We start from the raw sequence: 21,496 nt of genomic DNA on the forward strand, positions 1-21,496 counted from the left end.
GGCCGACACGGTGCAGGCCCGTACAGGTCCCTCGAAGCCTACATTTGCTTCGAGCCGCTTTCAGCACTGCCGGCAGGATCAGCATACTGTGGGTCTGCGGAAGTGTACTTATTATTTGATTAAATACACATCGCGTCCTTCGAGTCAAGGTATGATAATTTTCTTACCCTCATGACCGCACGGCACGACAAGCGGTAACGCTCTGTCTTCTGCCGCCGATCTTCCACTTGGTAGCACGGGCGTATGGCGAGCGAGCAGTGTTGTAAGCGTTACCGAAAAAAAAAATAACGAAATGTGTTATTCGGTATAAGCATATAAATGGATTGTGTGCCCGACTTACGTTACCTCAAAATAAAAGGATCGCGTTTTCGTTACCGATAAAAAGTAACGCACGTCAGTTTTGCCTTACTTTTTATTTATAAATTAACAGTAAGACTGATTTTTTTTTTGGCGACAGCGTTTTTTAACACTGCGACAAAAGGCGTGGGCGTTGGGAGTTTTCTGAAGTGTGACTTTTGCATGGGCAAAGACAAGCAAAACTGTGAAGGTAGGTGGAATGTACTCCAATAATGTATGACCTGGCGCCTATACTTTGTTACCTTAAGTAAAAACGCTATGGAAGCTACGAGCTCATTCGGCCATTCAAGCAGTGTCAAAAGAGCGAATCACTGGCCCTTCCTTGTTTATGACGGTATAACACGTACAGAAACATGACTTTATGATCTGGCGCCTATACTTTGTTATCTTAAGTAAAATCGCTATAGAAGCTACGAGCTCATTCGGCCATTCAAGCAGCGTCAAAAGAGCGAATCACTGGCCCTTCCTTGTTTATGACGGTAGAACACGTACAGAAACATGACTTTATGACCTGGCGCCTATACTTTGTTATCTTAAGTAAAAACGCTATAGAAGCTACGAGCTCATTCGGCCATTCAAGCAGCGTCAAAAGAGCGAATCACTGGCCCTTCCTTGTTTATGACGGTATAACACGTACAGAAACATGACTTTATGACCTGGCGCCTATACTTTGTTATCTTAAATAAAATCGCAATAGAAGCTACGAGCTCATTCGGCCATTCAAGCAGCGTCAAAAGAGCGAATCACTGGCCCTTCCTTGTTTATGACGGTAGAACACGTACAGAAACATGACTTTATGACCTGGCGCCTATGCTTTGTTACCTTAAGTAAAAACGCTATGGAAGCTACGAGCTCATTCGGCCATTCAAGCAGCGTCAAAGAGCGAATTACTGGCCCTTTCTTGTTTATGGTGGTAGAACACGTACAGAAACATGACTTTATGACCTGGCGCCTATACTTTGTTACCTTAAGTAAAAACGCTATAGAAGCTACGAGCTCATTCGGCCATTCAAGCAGCGTCAAAAGAGCGAATTACTGGCCCTTTCTTGTTTATGATGGTAGAACACGTACAGAAATATGACTTTATGACCTGGCGCCTATACTTTGTTACCTTAAGTAAAAACGCTATGGAAGCTACGAGCTCATTCGGCCATTCAAGCAGTGTCAAAAGAGCGAATCACTGGCCCTTCCTTGTTTATGACGGTAGAACACGTACAGAAACATGACTTTATGACCTGGCGCCTATACTTTGTTACCTTAAGTAAAAACGCTATAGAAGCTACGAGCTCATTCGACCATTCAAGCAGCGTCAAAAGAGCGAATCACTGGCCCTTTCTTGTTTATGATGGTAGAACACGTACAGAAACATGACTTTATGACCTGGCGCCTATACTTTGTTACCTTAAGTAAAAACGCTATGGAAGCTACGAGCTCATTCGGCCATTCAAGCAGCGTCAAAGAGCGAATCACTGGCCCTTTCTTGTTTATGATGGTAGAACACGTACAGAAACATGACTTTATGACCTGGCGCCTATACTTTGTTACCTTAAGTAAAAACGCTATGGAAGCTACGAGCTCATTCGGCCATTCAAGCAGCGTCAAAAGAGCGAATCACTGGCCCTTCCTTGTTTATGACGGTAGAACACGTACAGAAACATGACTTTATGACCTGGCGCCTATACTTTGTTATCTTAAGTAAAAACGCTATAGAAGCTACGAGCTCATTCGGCCATTCAAGCAGCGTCAAAAGAGCGAATTACTGGCCCTTTCTTGTTTATGATGGTAGAACACGTACAGAAACATGACTTTATGACCTGGCGCCTATACTTTGTTACCTTAAGTAAAAACGCTATAGAAGCTACGAGCTCATTCGGCCCTTCAAGCAGCGTCAAAAGAGCGAATTACTGGCCCTTTCTTGTTTATGATGGTAGAACACGTACAGAAACATGACTTTATGACCTGGCACTTTGTTACCTTAAGTAAAAACGCTATAGAAGCTACGAGCTCATTCGGCCATTCAAGCAGCGTCAAAGAGCGAATCACTGGCCCTTTCTTGTTTATGATGGTAGAACACGTACAGAAACATGACTTTATGACCTGGCGCCTATACTTTGTTATCTTAAGTAAAAACGCTATGGAAGCTACGAGCTCATTCGGCCATTCAAGCAGCGTCAAAAGAGCGAATCACGGGCCCTTCCTTGTTTATGACGGTAGAACACATACAGAAACATGACTTTCTGACCTGGCGCCTATAGTTTGTTATCTTAAGTAAAAACGCTATAGAAGCTACGAGCTCATTCGGCCATTCAAGCAGCGTCAAAAGAGCGAATTACTGGCCCTTTCTTGTTTATGATGGTAGAACACGTACAGAAACATGACTTTATGACCTGGCGCCTATACTTTGTTATCTTAAGTAAAAACGCTATGGAAGCTACGAGCTCATTCGGCCATTCAAGCAGCGTCAAAAGAGCGAATCACTGGCCCTTCCTTGTTTATGACGGTAGAACACGTACAGAAACATGACTTTATGACCTGGCGCCTATACTTTGTTATCTTAAGTAAAAACGCTATAGAAGCTACGAGCTCATTCGGCCATTCAAGCAGCGTCAAAAGAGCGAATTACTGGCCCTTTCTTGTTTATGATGGTAGAACACGTACGGAAACATGACTTTATGACCTGGCGCCTATACTTTGTTACCTTAAGTAAAAACGCTATAGAAGCTACGAGCTCATTCGGCCATTCAAGCAGCGTCAAAAGAGCGAATTACTGACCCTTTCTTGTTTATGATGGTAGAACACGTACAGAAACATGACTTTATGACCTGGCGCCTATACTTTGTTACCTTAAGTAAAAACGCTATAGAAGCTACGAGCTCATTCGGCCATTCAAGCAGCGTCAAAGAGCGAATCACTGGCCCTTTCTTGTTTATGATGGTAGAACACGTACAGAAACATGACTTTATGACCTGGCGCCTATACTTTGTTATCTTAAGTAAAAACGCTATGGAAGCTACGAGCTCATTCGGCCATTCAAGCAGCGTCAAAAGAGCGAATCACTGGCCCTTCCTTGTTTATGACGGTAGAACACGTACAGAAACATGACTTTATGACCTGGCGCCTATACTTTGTTATCTTAAGTAAAAACGCTATAGAAGCTACGAGCTCATTCGGCCATTCAAGCAGGGTCAAAAGAGCGAATTACTGGCCCTTTCTTGTTTATGATGGTAGAACACGTACAGAAACATGACTTTATGACCTGGCGCCTATACTTTGTTATCTTAAGTAAAACGCTATAGAGGCTACGAGCTCATTCGGCCATTCAAGCAGCGTCAAAAGAGCGAATTTCTGGCCCTTTTTTGTTTATGATGGTAGAACACGTACAGAAACATGACTTTATGACCTGGCGCCTATACTTTGTTACCTTAAGTAAAAACGCTATGGAAGCTACGAGCTCATTCGGCCATTCAAGCAGCGTCAAAGAGCGAATCACTGGCCCTTTCTTGTTTATGATGGTAGAACACGTACAGAAACATGACGGACACCACGATGGTGCCCTTTTGACTCTGTACGATTTGTCCCATCAGCTCGTAGCGTCGGCTGTGTTTGAATTGAAGGTAAAACGAAGTATGAAAACAGGGGAAAAAAATGCTTATTTTAGGTCTTGGGGAGGATATGTAACTAGTAGCGTAACTGCGTTACGCGTTATTCGAAATAAGAAACGTAAGTACGTTCCCCGTTACTGTGTTGAAAAAGTAACGAGCGCGTTACCACGTTAGAAAAAAATTGTAACGCGTTACCGGTAACGCCGTTACTTGTAACGCGTTACCGCCAACACTGGTAGCGAACCACCGACGAGTGCTGAATTGCCGGTGATTTGCGCGCGAACACCGTGGAAACAAAATCAGGGTGGTCTCGATCCGACGACGGTTTCCCTGCACATAAGCAAGCCTTGGGACGGAGATTGAAATGGAAGCCACACTTGCTTTCAAGAAAGTGCTTCCCGTACAAACGGTCGTCCGCACGAAGCGATCATTCTTGCCGATCCTCGCAGATTATCCACCTTCTGCACCTTTCAGAGGATGCCGGGAACTTGTGCAAACTCGCTCCGCTACTTTTGCTGTACCTTTCGGTGCAATTAAGGGCCACACAGCATTGTGGCATGCTGAAATGCTATGACGCCCATGCGAAACGTGCGCCCTTTTGCCCACACCACCCGACTCCGGCGCTATCGCAGCGCCGCCGCACCTCCGTGACACCAAGCCCGCGTGTCGGTCTATACGTATACTGTGGGCTGCAATTGAGGGAAGCTGTAGTGGCTGCATCCGAAACTGGCAACACCCATGAGAACAGAGTGGCTTTTCGAAGAAGCTCTCTGAAGGAAGTATGCGGACCATTGTGAGGTTGGAATTCACATCCTTCGCTGAGTCGGGACCCCTGCGTTAAAAGCTACGCATTTCGTCGAGTCAGCGTGGCGGCAGCAGAGATTTCGGCATCACATTTTCTTTTTTTATTCGAATATTTAAATGTTGCGGAGAATACCCCTCGAAAGATAAGACTTAATTTATGTTTGAAGACGTCGTTAGTTTTTTTTGAAAAAATAAGACCCCAAAAAAGCAGAGAAGGACGGTGTGGTTTTGACGATTGTCGTAGTGGCATGTGATTCGTGCTCGATCCCACACTATTAGCGATATGTCATAAACTCTTTTCACTGCGTTCTATGTACAGTCTAGTTAGACAGCATTTAAAATTATGTTTATTATTTATAGCGTATTATTTCTTAAAACCTCCCAAACAAGTATCTGTGGGCGCTTTCAGAACGAACTGCCTCCATGGAAAGCTTTGAAGGCGTAGAAACATGTATACTTTATTCTTGTAGCCCTCAGGGATGGGTGAACGAGCAATTTTATAAGTCCTCTTTCAAGTTCCTCTCGGTTGGGATTTCTTCTCACAAAAACAAGAAATTGTCCTGCAAGAGAAGGGTCCGTTCCATTGAGTGGACACGTTTTGCTACCTTATGTAAAAAATTCCTTGAAATCAAATGATAAGCTTGACACCCCTGTTAGTGTTCTTTTCTGAACACACATTGTCCCGCTTTTTGTTTGTTCACATTTTAGAGCGCAGCTCTTAGGCCCCGTTTCCAGGTTTAAGCGGCGTCGGCGGCGGCGTAGCTGCGCGAGTTGCATTTGTGACGTCACAGTTTCCCCGCTAAATTTAGCGTAGAAACTGAATCGATGTTGGGGTCACGAGACGTCAATTTTCCCACTAAATTTAGCGGAAAAACTTAATCCGCTAAATTTAGCGTAGAAACTGAATCGATGTTGGGGTCACGAGACGTCAATTTTCCCACTAAATTTAGCGGAGAAACTTAATCCGCTAAATTTAGCCGGGAAATTTTCGCTAGATTTCCCTCTAAATGGAAGGCGATGAGAAGAGGGTGCAGAGGAGGAGGAGTGGCATACCCTCCCCTCCTCCTCCTCAAGAGCTGTGCTCCTATTTCGCATTACATAGAATTGTTTACGTCTTTCATTTTTGGAGCGCAGCTCATGAGGCCTGACCACACTAGCGAGAACGGCGCCGCCGGTCGGCACCACTGGGCGGCACCGCCGTCGGTGTTTCAACGCAAGGAGTCCACATTGACCTCCGGTTTGCGGGCGTCACGTGACAACACTAGCTCTCGCGATCACGCACGCGCCTCTCGTCGGATGTTTTGCTCTTCGTCGTCTTCTCTTCGTTAGATTCTTCCGTTTCGGCTCCCATCTTTCGCATATATCAGCATCGAAACCGCACTCGCTGCCTACATGGTTGGGGTCCATGATGACTTGGTGACCAGCGTGAATGTGATCTTCTTAGCTTGCTCGTTGATCTTTCGACGTCCCCGCGCTCTCAAGGATGGGAGGCCCAGGTTTGGGGTCCGGCCGAGTTGGCGCTACCGAAACACCGAAGGACAGGTCAGTGCTTTACTGCCCCTGCTGGGCGCAAAAGATGAAGGCTACTTTCGAGAGTGTCACCAGATTAACACGACATCCGTCAAAACACAGACGACATGCAACAAGTGCCACGAAGAAACTGACCTGTAATTCCGAATTCCTCTCCTATAATTTCCCAGTTGTTCTTAGCGTTCTTATCTATACTTCGTTTCAGCTTAGGTACGAGTGCGGCCTATGTTATGAGCCGAAGGGCCAATCCACCAGCGCAAAAAGCGCAGCGTCAGTGAGATGGATGGTTGATTGTAGAAGGATTCCTTGCAGGCTTGCGCGCGCTCCGTCCGGTAGGTTTTATCACATGGAAGGCTAGACTGTGGTGTATTCTAGTACCCCATATCTAGACGAAGCCTAGACGAAGGCTGGCTACGGTCACGCTATGTGGTCACGTTGCCTGATAAGTGAGGAGAGTAAGGAGGAAAATGAGAAAGAGGCGAGGCGTCAGCGGAGCCAACACCTCCTAGAGAAGAAGGCCAGAGCGCTCTGAGAGGTTACGTCACAATGGCGGAGGAAGGAAGTCCATGGCGCAACTACGTGAGAATACGCTATCGACGTGAAAAAAATGTCCCTTGACAAGCGGTGGTGTTCATGCGCGTTTATCCGGCATTAATATACGTTTTAAAGGCGCAGTCTTGTACAATTTATTATATATATAATATAAACGTAATATACAACGCGTTACCAAGGTTGAGAGTACCAAATTTGGGAACGCGACAGAACAGCACACGACAAAACAGCACGCGACAAAACAGCACGGTCAAAACAGCACGCGTCAAAAGAGCACAGCGTCAAAACAGCACGGCGACAAAACAGCACGCGTCAAAATAGCACGCGACAAAACAGCACTGCGTCAAAACGGCACAGCGACAGAAGAGCACGTGCCAAAACAGCACGGCGTCGAAACAACACAACGACGAAACAGCACGCATGTAAAAAGGCGGTTATAGGTAGCGTTTTATGAAAACAAAACAGAGCGTAAAGAAAACGGGTTGGACATTGCATGGCATTATTTAACAGCTAGTGGAGAAACAATAAAAAAAAATGTACGCTGGCGGCGACGGGATCGCACTCAAGTCAGTGTTCCGAGTGCTGCTGCTGTGTGATTACTAAAAACAAATAAAGTTAGCAGTAATTACTACTACTTAACTACGCTAAACTCTGCATAGACTGGGTAGTTTCAGTTGGCTGCGTTGTCTGGTTCTTTTACTAAGTATCAGAGAAAGAGGAAAAGTTATTCGGAAAAATATATCTATAAGTTCAAGTTATGAACTGCCTGGTTTGTGGCGGTCCGGTGAGGTTCCGTAGTACTCGTTGTTTCGTAATTACCACCTAAGCGTAAAACGTCCCCTCCCCCCTCCCCCCCCCCAAAAAAAACACAAAAAAACAAAAAAAATGAAAGCCGCTTACAACTCCCTGTAACGCCGAATTAGAGCGCAGCTCTTGAGGAGGAGGAGGGAAGGGCACTGGGGGGGGGGTTAAACTAACCAGGGGGGGTCACGTTACCTTGGGGGTCACGTGACCCCCAATGCCGATGATGTCATCACTGACGTCACTGATGACGTCATCAGTGACGATGACGATGCGGGTACCGATGACGTCATTAGTGACGTCACTGATGACTTCACCAGTGATGATGACGATGACGATGCGAATGTCGGTGACGTCATCAGTGACGTCGCTGATGACGTCACCAGTGATGATGACGATGACGATGCGGATGCCGGTGACGACATCAGTGACGTCACTGATGACGTCATCAGTGATGATGACGATGACAATGCGGATGTCGGTGACGTCATCAGTGATGATGACGATGACGATGTGGATGCCGGTGACGTCATCAGTGATGATGACGATGACGATGTGGATGCCGGTGACGTCATCAGTGATGATGACGATGACGATGCGGATGCCGGTGACGTCATCAGTGATGATGACGATGACGATGTGGATGCCGGTGACGTCATCAGTGATGATGACGATGACGATGTGGATGCCGGTGACGTCATCAGTGATGATGACGATGACGATGCGGATGCCGGTGACGTCATCAGTGATGACGATGACGATGTGGATGCCGGTGACGTCATCAGTGATGATGACGATGACGATGTGGATGCCGGTGACGTCATCAGTGATGACGATGACGATGTGGATGCCGGTGACGTCATCAGTGACGATGACGTCATCGGGGGGTCACGCGACATCGGCGGGGGTCACGTGACCTCGAGGAGGGGGCCACGTGACCTCAGGGGAGTCACGTGACTTCCGGGGGTCACGTGACCCCCCACGAGGTCACGTGACCTTGGTGGGGGGCTCGCGCGGTGCATTATGGGACATTTCCCATGATGCACCGCGCGGTTACGCCGACGCCGACGGCGACGCCGCTCAAGCCGGAAACGGGCCCCTAAGAGCTGCGCTCTAAAAAGCGGGAGATGCGCCGATTACAGATGTATTGATAGAACCGGTAAGATAAGGTGACTTTAATGTGGAGCGTATTCAAGGTGCACCATGGGCACCGATTCTCCGGGGTTCATTCGCCGTGGATAAAATCTCCTGGAAACACGCGGCTAGGGCTTACAGGCGAGAAGTTGTACGTTTTGAGTTAAATTCACAGATTATTGCCGATGAAGGCCTTGATCGAGTAGAAACCGGTGAAGCAGTAACATGCGGTAGCCTCAATGCTGTGGCCTTACACTGCAGCATGGGCTGAACGCAGCGTTGCCGCACACGCCTTTTTTTTTTAACAACTTATGACAGCACATTGCCGTGCGATTGAATTATTTATTGTAGACGATATCACCAGCAAACTTGAGCGCCAAAATGAACAAAACTGCTAAAAAAAAATTGCGGTGGCTTAGCTCGGCTATGCCAGGATATACGTAGCGTGAGCTTATGCGCACAAAATGAGAGGCGCTATCAAGCCGCTCCGGTGCAACGTCAGACTTGACTACTGCGCAACGGAGACGCACAGCTGGGCACGCGGTGGAGCCAGTGCGTCTGCCGCGGCTATGACGTCACTCCTCTGGAATGCGCAGACCCACGAGGCGGGCGCGGCGGCGGCGGCTCCGGCGCGCCAGCTGTGCGCCGTGTGACGTCACTGCTCCTCGCGCATGCGCAGCACGGAGCACGGCTCATTATGCGAACCACGCGAAACCGCTGAACCTCGGCCTGTGTAGCTCACGCCACAAAAAGCCAGAATACGGACCAGCGGGGGCTTCGGTACTTCCCAGGGAATTGTCATGCGCGCATCGAGTATACTCCCCACTCCGAACTTGCTTCCAAAAGAACAGATTCGAAAAATCGGCCGTCGACGAGTTGGCTTTCGACGAATTGGCCTAGAACCTCAACAGTGCCTTATTTGAAAAATGCTTTTTTTTTTTTTTTTTCTTAACTTCAAACGCTATATTTAGGGTTCAGCGTTTTCGGGTTAAACCGAATATGACCGGTAAAAGTACACCGAATTCATTTTTCCACAATCGGTCTTAACTGAAAAAGTTCAGTATTTTCGAGGGCGTTTGGAGTGGTGTGTGTGTGTGGCGGGGGGGGGGGGGGGGGGGGGTTGTGACTCGGAACTACGGTTTCGAGTTTTCGGATAAATTCGGAAAACACCCGCCGGTAAAAGTTTCGTCTATTCCGATTTATCTGATAAACTCTGAATTTCGATGTGCCAATCTCCGCCCCCTCCCTCCCCGCCCACAAACACACACACAAATATATTTTACAATTAATAATTTAATCAGCGCGTAGAGTAAATGTCCCGGGAAAATGCCACCACACATATCTGTCGAATTTTGGTCAAGACAAAAGGTCATTGTACTATCGGGTCAAGACAAAAGTCACTGTTTATGTTTCCGGTTTCGGCCATACTATTTGTGCCTGAGACCATAGATATTACATAAAGTGGAAAAGAGGACACTTGAAACTTCTCTATTATATCCTTTTCCACTCTATCTCTTGCAGCCGCGCAGTAGGTTGATGGAATAGCATGGAATGAATACAGGCTTCTCAGCGACTACCTCCAGTAGGTTATTCATTTTAAGGTATTCACGTTTATCGAAATAACACTTGTGTGCCACTTTTGTTCTAGGACAAATTAGTATTGCCAGTAGTAATGGCACCAACGCCAAATCCAACTGAGGAAAATATCAATTGATACAATGGCGTTTTCTTTTTGCCCAGAATATGTTTACATTTTGTTATTATTTGTTTATTATTAGTAATAAACACTGCGAATTTGAGCTCCAAATTTCGGAGAATTCAGAATCAAACAAAAATAAACTTCGATAAACTTCGAATTTTCGGCGAAAAATAAACTCAGGAAAACACCCTCCGAACTTGACGAAAACTAAACTCCGAAATCACGGAACCTTATTGATTACTGACCATATGACCACTTCCTTTCGCAGGTTTCAGCTTGTCTGCGAGATCGGTTCTATTTTCAACAAAAACTCCGGGGGCGCAGGGGTATTCAGGACGAAATCTGGGTTTTTCACCTGATAGAGATTTGTGCCGATTTCTTTGTTAAAAGAAGAGAGTTTAATCGTGAAATCAAACAACGGAAATCAAGAGCGTCCGTAAATGCCGCGCATTGTTAAACACCCCTAGCTTCCGTCTACTAGAGGAGGGCATAAATACGAGTGTTTTATTGTCATTTTTGCCGTCGGCGCGAATTTATCACCTCTCGCAGTCGTGAAAATGGAGGAAAACGCATCGAGTACAATGCTTGCTAATTTTTCCATTTTGATATTTGCCTCTCCGACCGAAGTGGTACTGAAGCTCATGCTCGTCCTGTGTACAAATACGAGCACACGACGATGTCAGACACGACAAGGCCCCAGTGCATTTTATAGAACAGGTCGCGTCGGCTGCCAAAGACGGCAAAAAATTAGAAGACCAGTACCTGGTACTCAATATACATTTTACACAAACGCTTTTAATTATTGCACTTTCGTTAGTTTACTGGTTTTCGTCAATAAACCTAATATAACTGAGAAGTTTACGAGTCTACAAATATGCACCGAAATAAACCGAAAACATTTGTTTGGAATAAAAACCGAAAAAAAGTGCGCGGAATTTCAAATAATACAAACCTAAAACGCTGAATATTGTCAATGTCATGCTTTTGACGCTGTGCTGTTTTGTTGCTGGGCTGTTCTGACGCTGTGCTGTTTTGACGTCGTGCTGTTTTGGCACGTGTTCTTCTGTCGCTGTGCCGTTTTGACGCTGTGCTGTTTTGTCGCGTGCTATTTTGACGCGTGCTGTTTTGTCGCCGTGCTGTTTTGACGCTGTGCTGTTTTGACGCGTGCTGTTTTGACCGTGCTGTTTTGTCGCGTGCTGTTATGTCGTGTGCTGTTCTGTCATGGTGCCACCAAATTTACATTTATGAGTATCCCCGTAACCGCGGGACTACGTGCAGTTCCGCAGCACCCCACACTTTTCGAAAGGACCGGCTGCGATGCTGCCGATGCCACATGGCTCCGATTCTGGTAAATTTGCGTTGTGTGTGAGCTGCTGACTGCCTGAAAAGGAACGCTGAGACATCTCAGAAGGGAAGGATACCGAAAAGAAATCCAGTCATTGTCGCAGGGAGCGCACACGAGCAAGAGATGGGTCGACAACGTCAAGCCTTTCGTCGCCGCTGCTCTCGTGTGTGGTACTTTTGAGACTTGTTTCCCGTCGTATTTCTGTCATCACCGTAGTCTAGGGTAGTTTTTTTGTGTTCGCTTGATACTACGGCATTTGCGTGGATTCGTGAAACAAGTCCTGCTTCGTTTTGAGTGACATGTGTGACAACTAGCCAACGAAGACTGGTCGATTAATCGATAGACCTCTCGACAGAAAGAGGCTTCCTGGAGTTCGTGTTCAAATGTGTTCGTCACGGATATTGTGGGACGTATGGATACGATCGACAGGTGAGAAACAACTTATTTAGGGGCCTTCTTGGTCATGTAGGACGCAAGTAAGATGCTGCAATTTTTTTTTAATCGCATGATAGATTGCAATTTTGTTCTTTGTCATGATTTGTGTGCAGTTGCGTCGACATTTGTAAATATGCGCGCTAATCTGGTTTTCACTGAAAGGCGAAAAACAAGTTTGTGTCATTATTGAAAGTGCGTTGTTCGTGGTTCTGTGTTTATTTATACTAAAGTTATTTTATTGTCTTTTCCGCGTTTATACTAGAATCTTAACTGTATTAAGGTAGTAGTATTATTGTATACAAAATAAGTTATGTGTTGTTCTAAGGCAGCTCGAGCCCCATAGGGAGAAGTAAATTAGTAGACTAAGTAGTAAGTTTAGTACCCCTGCCGCATGAAAAAGTTAATGTATTTTCATTCAGTGATATAGGACTTAATCAGCTCGCGGTCTTGAGTGATTATACGAGCGCCGCAAGCGGATTTGTCGACCCCACATTGTCATTCGATCGAAATTGCATTAATTTTGCCATGTGGCCGGGGTATGATGCAAGAATTCAGTGACTGCACGCGATAACGTCGCTTACATGGTCGAGAGAAACACTTCTTGCCTTGTCCGCGTTGACTACGTCTACCTGATTTTTAACTGTTCTGTTTTGCTGTTTCCAAATCACTGCGTGTCTCGCCATTTTGTCGAAGTATTTCTGTATAAAATATGCATTCCTACAACAATAATTGCATGACTCAATGTTTTCGACTTAAAACAATCACATTTTTCTATTGACGTCTTGTACGCATACCTTGGGCCATTTCGTATTGATTATTTAGCGGTGTAATATTTTGCTCGTGTAATAAAATGTTTTCTAGACCCGTTTCTATGTGCAGCTTTCATTTTAGCTAATATGACACGCGTATGTGACTAAAAACGCGTTACGACGGTCGATCCACGCGCGTTGCATTCGCTTCGACGCGCGCCCCCCGATGGCCTTCCTCTGCGACGTCACGAGAAGAGCGCGACGGCCTTGTCTTCTAGGAGGTGTTGGCGGAGCACGGCTTGTGAAGGCTACGCGCTGGCGTCATGCCCTCTCCTACCATTCTATCCTCATTGCTCGGGACCCAGGATGTCGGCGCAGGGTGGGTATGTTCGGCACGGATTTGAAGACCAGGGGCGTGGCCAATAACGTAACGGACGTCAAAATAACGTTATTTGGTAGCTCCTTTGTTATTTTGACGTCCTTGACGTCAAAATGGTTTATATTTGTTGTTGCTTTGCCTCCCCCCCCCCCCCCCCACAAAAAGTGGCGTGCTTTGCATGTTTATACAACCTTGATGTTGGTACGCCTCAACGGGTGATCGGTCTCTTAAGCGCGATCCAAACCAACGCTTCTTTTTGCGGCTGTAGGTCATGCGCGCCCCGGATGTGACGTATTTCGTGACGTCGCGCCGGTTCTTCGCTCCTTCCGGGCGCGCATAAAAAAGTTGGTTGATTTCAACTTCTTTCTCAACGCGCACAATAACGCGCGGTGACGTAGTAGTTCGCTCCTGTGTCCCGGCCAATCGGTGGAGGGCGAGCTAGTTCCGGCTCCGCGTTTCTTCGCTGTCTGGCCGGCCAGTCTGTCGCAGTTGCACTTTGCTTGCTCATGCAAAAGGAGGAGAAGGAAGCTGCTGTTGTCAGAATTTTGAGTGACGGGTTAATCTTCTATGATCTTCTGGGAGGAGAATAGCGACGCCTGTGGAAATCCGCGAGGCACAAAGGAGGACCCTGATAAGAGGGAAGCTCCTTCTCCCCCTTTTCTCTGAAGGGCATCGGAAATGACGTCATCTGCAAGCCACGTATGAATTTTCCCCCCGTTTCCGACGCGAGGAAGGTGACCGCCAGAGTGCGCTCGTGCCTGCGTGCCCGCATGCGCGCTTGCCCGAAGCTGGCCCGTCCAAACCAAAGCGCACGGTTCTGACTCAGAAAGCGCGCCGGAAACAGCAAAAACGTAACGAAATACGTCACATCCGGGGCGCGCACGACCTACAGCCGCAAAAAGAAGCGTTGGTTTGGATCGCGCTTTAGCTGCAGATGCGAAATTTAGCCAGTGCATCACGCAGTAGCATCTTGAAAAGTCAGCAACGTCGGTCGGGCGCTCGGCGACTCGGGGGTGTCCGCACTGGTGTGTGTTGTCGACGTGCAGCCTGTGCTCATCGCGTTCTCAGGGATATCAGTGGGTAAGCGTTTTTTATTTTCAAATTTTGCCCGGTGCCGAGAAAAGAATTATGTAGCTCGGAGTTGGTTTGGAGGAGATATGTGTCTTGTTGCCCTCCTTGTCCCTGCTCTCCAGGGTTAAAATGTCTGCGTTCAACCAGCTCGCCTGCACGCTTGCTTTAACGTCATCACTTCTACCTAACGCAGACATTGTCCCAATATCTACTTCTGTTCTTTTCCTAATGAATCCGAGAGACCTCGAGTTGCATGCGCTCTTTGTTTTATGTCAGCTTGGTCATCGTGCTGCGGACTTGTAGTCGGACGCAAGCTACTTCAGCCTAGCACTACGGAAACGATGTGGGGAGGTTCTGACTTCAGATATCTGACTTCTGCAAACCTTCAGTAGCGTTTTAAGAGAAGAATCCTCAAGTGTGATCAACCTAAGTTCGTTCACGAAATGTCAACTAAGCTGTGGAGTGCTGTCCACGGAGAGAACTTCACCTCCTCGCTAGACTTCAAGGCTTGGTATCGACTGAAACAGGATTCATATCATCGCCTTTGGTTGTCGAATAGAACCCAACTGTTAAAAGTTTCGCGGAGCTAAAGTGCGGAACCTTCAGACCTTCGTTCTACATTTTCAACGAACAGCCTCATTGGAACCTTTCGTAGCGCACCGGATTTCGAAAGGAGTCAGATTTGCAATCCTTGTGATGTACCCTTGTCTGCCTCGGGTTCCCGTGTATTAAAAAAAAGCGCCAAGTTTTGTTTAAACGTAAAACCCTCAAGAATAGACATGTTAGCAAATATTCATGAGGTAGCACACAACATCTCCTCTGACAATGAAAGGTTAGCCATTTTAGACCAATCTGTAAAAAGGTTAAGTACCATTGTTGACAGTTCGTTTATGAGTAATAGTCGTGATTTTAGAGCTGTGGGTGATGTGAGAAAAGAATTATGTAGCTCAGAGTTGGTTTGGGGATCTGTGTCGTGTTGTCCTCCTTGTCCCCACTCTCCAGGGTTTAAATGTCTATATTCAACCAACTCGCTTGCACCCTTACTTTAACGTAACTCCTGTTGCAAATGAAGATTACGTGTACCAGAGGTGACAGTGCCCAGCCGCAGTAATTTTTTGTACGCACTTTTCTGGAGCTGTACCTCTGCGTAATACGACGGATTATCACCTTTGCATAGAATAGCTGCGAAGGCCGTGCAAGCGGTGAGCGAGTAGCCTTCATTGCCATGTCTGGAGCACCCGCTGCAGGAGCGCTCGTACCACGTGATCGTAAGCGATTGCACTAGCTCGCACTTTTAGCACCCGCGGTTCTGTGAATTCAGCCGCCGACTTCCCTTTCATTGCTCAAGTGTCGTGCGTTGCCTTGCGTCTTTGCGTCTCGTAGTGCTCTCGTCGACCTGATGGCTTTTTTGTTATCTGCACTCACTGCAGAAAGAAACTTCAGATGCGAGGCGGGCCAGAGGAAACCTTGGTACATTAGAACGCAGGCAGGCACTTGTCGTCGGACCACTGCCACGAGTGTGAGCAGCCTGACCATCATCAAAAGCGGTGACTGGCAGAACCTACAAACAAGCAAAGGTGGAACGCCTTGGCAACGAATGGCAAAAAAAAAACAGCAGAGACGCTGAACCGAAACAGCCAGTAACCTATGGCCGTTACCGTCCCTGGGAGCAGTAAGGCAGTGACACTGATCCCATCGGTATGCCGAATCCAGCCAAATAGTAAGGTCATTGAACCTTCTGTGACAATTTCTTTATTCGGTGTCCCCATGTCATGATTTTTGGTGGTGGGGCCATGATATCTCTTACAGGAGACTTTGCTTTAAACTCCCGAAAGCGAAAGAGGGAAGCCTCAATATGTGTACACGCTTGCAATTACACTCTGGCACAGTATCCTCGCCTGGAGAAGCCGGGATGCTGCAAATGCAGCTTAACAGGAACAGAATCAGCACTGTGAAATTGTGGTGTCCGTGATCCTGGGCCGAGATCTGATTGCAGGCAAAAGCACGACACTTGACTTTTCTGGCGGTGGCTGCCGGTTGGGGCAACAACCAGAGCTGACCCTGTTCACTGGACGAGAGGACCGCACCTGTAGCCCAGAGACGTATATGTAGGGAGCTTGGCCATTCGTCGGGAAGTAAAGGAGACGAATGAGGAGGCGCCATTGGCCGAAAGCGGGCTGGGCGTGTTCCAGGGCGTCTTCAGAAATTCGAATGTGGCCAACCAGAAGCCGGAAATAATACCCTGGCAATGGTCGCGACAAACAAATTTTACAAGTGCGTCGGAGTAACTCTCGGTGACTGAAAATATGGTGCACGAGATGTTTCAATTATGGTCATCCAAAATCATGGTGGAGGAGTATGACTAGCGAAACGATCGACATAATCCGTACGCCAAGCACCGAGGGCCGGGAATCTGCTGTCCGAACGGTCACACTCTATCCGAGCAAAACAGAGTTGAGCGGCGCATTCGTTTCTTACATCTTTATGTATGATCATGACCGAAACATCACGTGCACCCTGTTTTGAACCATAAAGGGTTACTACACTTCATTCTTACGCGCTTGTTGAGACCTTATACCAACATATACCTTAGACCAAAACAGTTTCTCGCTACCACCGCTAGGGGATTTTAGGCTTCCGGTTGGCCAAGGGAGCATGTCTAGCCCACGTTCTGCGTCTGGTGCACGCCCTGGCTCTGCGCGCGCCTCCCATTGACCAAACTCTCTGTATACACCTTTCTAAAGAACACTCGACCCCAAGGGCAACAAACCATTTTCGAGCCCAGTCACTGAGTTTGAGGCTAGACTCTCATCGGCGTCCCTCCTAACCCTAACCGAGTGGACGGTGATTTCAATAGGCGCAATTTCAAACGTTGCTGGCGGCTAAATTCTCGTCTTTTCCCGCTATATTTTGTGTTTCATGGTACATGGATTTTCCCGAGGACATTGAGAAAGCATTGTGCCACATTTAAAAAAGCAAAAAAAAAAGTAATCTATTTTTGTTTGGTACGCGCGCGACAGGACGAATGCGACTGGAATGTCGCATTCGTATTCTAGCTATTTGTGTTTGTTTTTTTTACGATAAGTTTTGACGACGCCGCGGGATTCGCCGCATGTGAAACGACCAAAGCGCTTTGCTGTCAATAATAAATTGCAACAGAAGAGGGCCGAAAGTCATGCATTTTTCACGCTCACAAATAACGTGCTCACCGTTGGTCAGGACACGGACATACAATTCAGGAAGTGTTAACATTCGAACATTATATTGTACGTACCACACGACGCAGCGCTATCCGAAAATAATTTATTTGAGAAATATCTCAAATAGCACAGTCACAGTGGACGACAGTCACATCTTGACGATCGGACGGAATTCGAGATAACTTCGTTTTGGGGCACGTTTTGTGGAGAGCTTCCTTTTTTCATAACCGCACCAAGGCAAAGGAACGAACGCGGCTGACCCGTTTCCCATCCCAACCCGGACAACTATTTTTGCAGACAACTGAGGATTCTACGCGGATCATCTGTAAGAGGGGGGAGAACAATGTTCCCAAAATCGCGTCGAGGGTCGTTCGACGTCCTTCACATCCTTCGCTTCCCGTGAATGTCAAGCAGAAAAGCTAGAAATGGCAGGCACTTAGCAGCCTTATTTCTCGCAATGGTAGATAACACAAAAAGGGTACGCAGCACGCATAAAAAAAATTAAGTGGAAACTTTCAGGAGGGGCGAGAAACCGTCGAATGAAAAATGCCAAAACTGCAAAAACGTAGGTAGAGAACCGCGCTGAGCGGGTCTTCACAGTCTGAGAGAGTGGCATAAAATTTCTACCTGATAGAGGGCGCGAGAGTCGCACCAGCCGCATGAGCATCAGCAACGTGGCGGCGGCCTAGGAGCGTTTTTTGGAAAGTTGTATACACGGCTGTGCTGTAACCCCCCAAGCCAGTCAAGTTTTCCATGATGCGAGATGCCTTGCGTGCCAGCAGCCAGGATTAACTGTGCTGGGGAGCCCTGGATGCCAATCAGCCCTAGATTTTGACAGTGACAGTTTGTGTGTTAATGGCTATGTCGAAAGTGTTAGTTACATGTGGCTTTTACTTCTTGGCGGGGATACTGAGACTAATCTTTGCCCTATTAATAAACCGCGAGAAGCCCTGCTTAACAAAGCCTTTGAAATCGTTTTGCATTATATACCGGCCAGACTAACCTTCTTCAGGAAATTAGAGACTTAAAAGGAAAACAGAATGGTTTGAAGAATCACTAAATGCCTTGACCACATGAGTTAGGCAGTTAAAAAACAAACTCTCCACAATCAAAGCAGCCGCTGCAAGCAACTGTGTGGGCTCTAATCCCCAGATGACATCCCTGGTTTCCAAGACATCAGAACTTGGGGCACGCTATGATGGTGCAGAGAGCAGAGCGTGTAGGTTGAATCTCCTTTTTTCCTTGGCTTTCGAGATGCAGAAAGGGGAACTTGGGCACGATTGAAGAAAGCTGTTCCGGACATGTTTCTCAAAAAATTGGGCATTAACTTTAAACCTTAGTTGTCGAAAAAGCGCATCGTCTCTGCAGGTACAATCAACAAAAGCATCATCCAATTATTGCAAAATGGTTTACAAAAAAAAGGAGACTGCTTTCTAACGCTTCCAAGTTCAAAAGTTCACACCTTTTTAGACCACACCATTCCTTTCTTTTACGGGGAGAAGGGATGGTTTTTGTATCAGGGGATGCTGTATCCCCGTCGATTTCAAGGGAGGGGCGGGAGTGGGAAGCTGGCGTTTCTATATGATTACCCCCTGCACCCTGCACGTTCAGTGCAGGGTGGAGGGGGTAATCATATTGAAAAGTCGACTTCCCACCGCCACCCCTCCTTAGCATTTCTGCGGCTTCTGTGATGGTGAAGAGACTTTTGGAACAGAAGCACTTCTATTAGCATGCAAAACATGCGCTTGTATTTATTACAAGTGTCTTTTAGTATGTGCACGCATACCTTAGTTGCTTTGCATTACAGGGCTCCACTTATTGTAAATATTTTACACGATCTACATTAGTTTCAGTGTATTTTTAGTGTTTGTCACCGGAGATTATTATCTTTTATTTCAGATTTTTGGTGGAATACCGCGCGGAATTTAACGCCGATTTTTTTATCAAATATAAACTCCAAAAAATACCCTCCGGATTTTGCGAAAAATATACTCCGAAAACACGGAGCCCTAGTTATACCCCAAGTCCACACAGTGCACAGCATTCATTTTGAGCTTTCATGTTAAAACATTTTGTGCAATCTCTTTAAAAGTTAGCCTCTAAAAAAAAAAAAAAAAACTACTTTAGTTGAACAATCCTACGCCTGTAATTATCCAGATGTTTTAATTAACCTATTAGGAGTACCGATGGCGTCTTCAGTTTGTGTTTGACGTAAAGATGTTTTTGGCTACTTTGTAGGGTTTCCATCACGGTGAGGTAATGTCGCGAGTTTGACATCAAGCGGACACTTTTGTGTCCGCTTGATGTTTTTTTTTTTTTTTTTTTTACCATGATTTGCATCCTGATGCGATTTAACACTAGCCATTTTTCGGCAAATATTACTATTTGTATTTGTTTGTGAATCTACTTTTGCTTTTGTTTGTTTTTATGTGAGTTTGTATTCTTATCCCCCCTCATGTAATGCACTTCGGTAGAAGTGCCTTTGAGGTATAATAAAATGAAAATGAAAATGAAATGAATATGTATCATGCTGCCCTCGCTCGTATTCCGCCTGCTAGTGTTCTTAGAGCAGCTAAGCGGAGCACATAGCTGATCACGAGTCGCGCTACCTATTCAATCAATCGATGTGAGCACCGTTCGCACCAAATCCGATCGCTCTTCGTTAGGCATGTGAAAATAATAGTTTTTGGGTTCAAAGTAAATTCAAAGTGAATACCGTAAAATCTTGAGAGATAGCCTACCTAGAATTGAAAGAAAATTGGGTGAAAATAAAGAGGGCTAACTTTCGGTGTGCAATCAAGAAAAGCTGAAAACATCCTACTTTTATATAATGTGTACCTGTCAAACTTATTATCGCAGCGAGGGGCAATGAAGCAATGATGACTGTACTTCCCAATCAGCAATGTTCGCTTATATCCCGCCTTAGCTAACTAGACATGTTTACACTAAGATCATCATTGATATGAACACTGTTACTACTAGGAATGGGCTATATATCGGTGTATAAAATAAAATAGCAAATCAAGCCAAAAATAGAGGTGGGTTACCTTTCGGAGCTAAGGCATCTCTTTGGATTTTACGGTAGTGGTTTTGGCCGAATATTTTTTAATCGAATATTAAATAGTCCCTGTGCCTTTTTCATGCCTTTCTCTACTGTTACAATATGCTTAAACGAATATTCAGCTGAACTCGCAAAGGTTGTTCCCAAGCTTCTAATTGCCCACTGATGAACTCTGTTAAATTGAATCTAGCTATATTTATAGACTGTGGTTTCAGACAGTCCAATGACTACATTAGGATGGCAAGTAAATGACAGAGTTGACATAAAATTTAACCTATAAGGTAGCCCCGCCATAACTAATTGAGGGGACTTATAAATCTTCTAGCTATATGAAAATATTTCCTTCAATTCTGAATTAAAACAAAACAAGCACAAGCAGTGAACACATGGTTGAAAAAAACCCGAGACTGCGGGTCAACGACACAACACTAAAAAGTCTCTATTTTAGAGACTTTTTAGTGGTGTGTCGTTTACCCGCAGTCTCGGGGTTTTTTCAACCATGTGCAATGTACACCAGCACGTTTGCGCCCTTACATTTTGTTCAATGAACAAAGCTGGTTAAAACATTGCTGCCTACATACACCTTTGCATAAAAGCCACAGTTCAAGTTTGAATATTTTACTCCAATGTATATATCGCCAATCGTAACGTTTCCTTTTTCTATTTCACTAGGCGCGCGCGTGGAGTAAAAACACTCTTTGAAGGTGTGTTTTTTGCCTAAGTGCGCGGCTGCACTGCAACGAAGGAAGTCGCGAGACCGCAGTGCGAGCTCCGCGG

Source organism: Ixodes scapularis, unplaced genomic scaffold (assembly GCF_016920785.2).
Source record: "Ixodes scapularis isolate PalLabHiFi unplaced genomic scaffold, ASM1692078v2 PGA_scaffold3__209_contigs__length_174095766, whole genome shotgun sequence".
NCBI lineage: Eukaryota > Metazoa > Arthropoda > Arachnida > Ixodida > Ixodidae > Ixodes > Ixodes scapularis.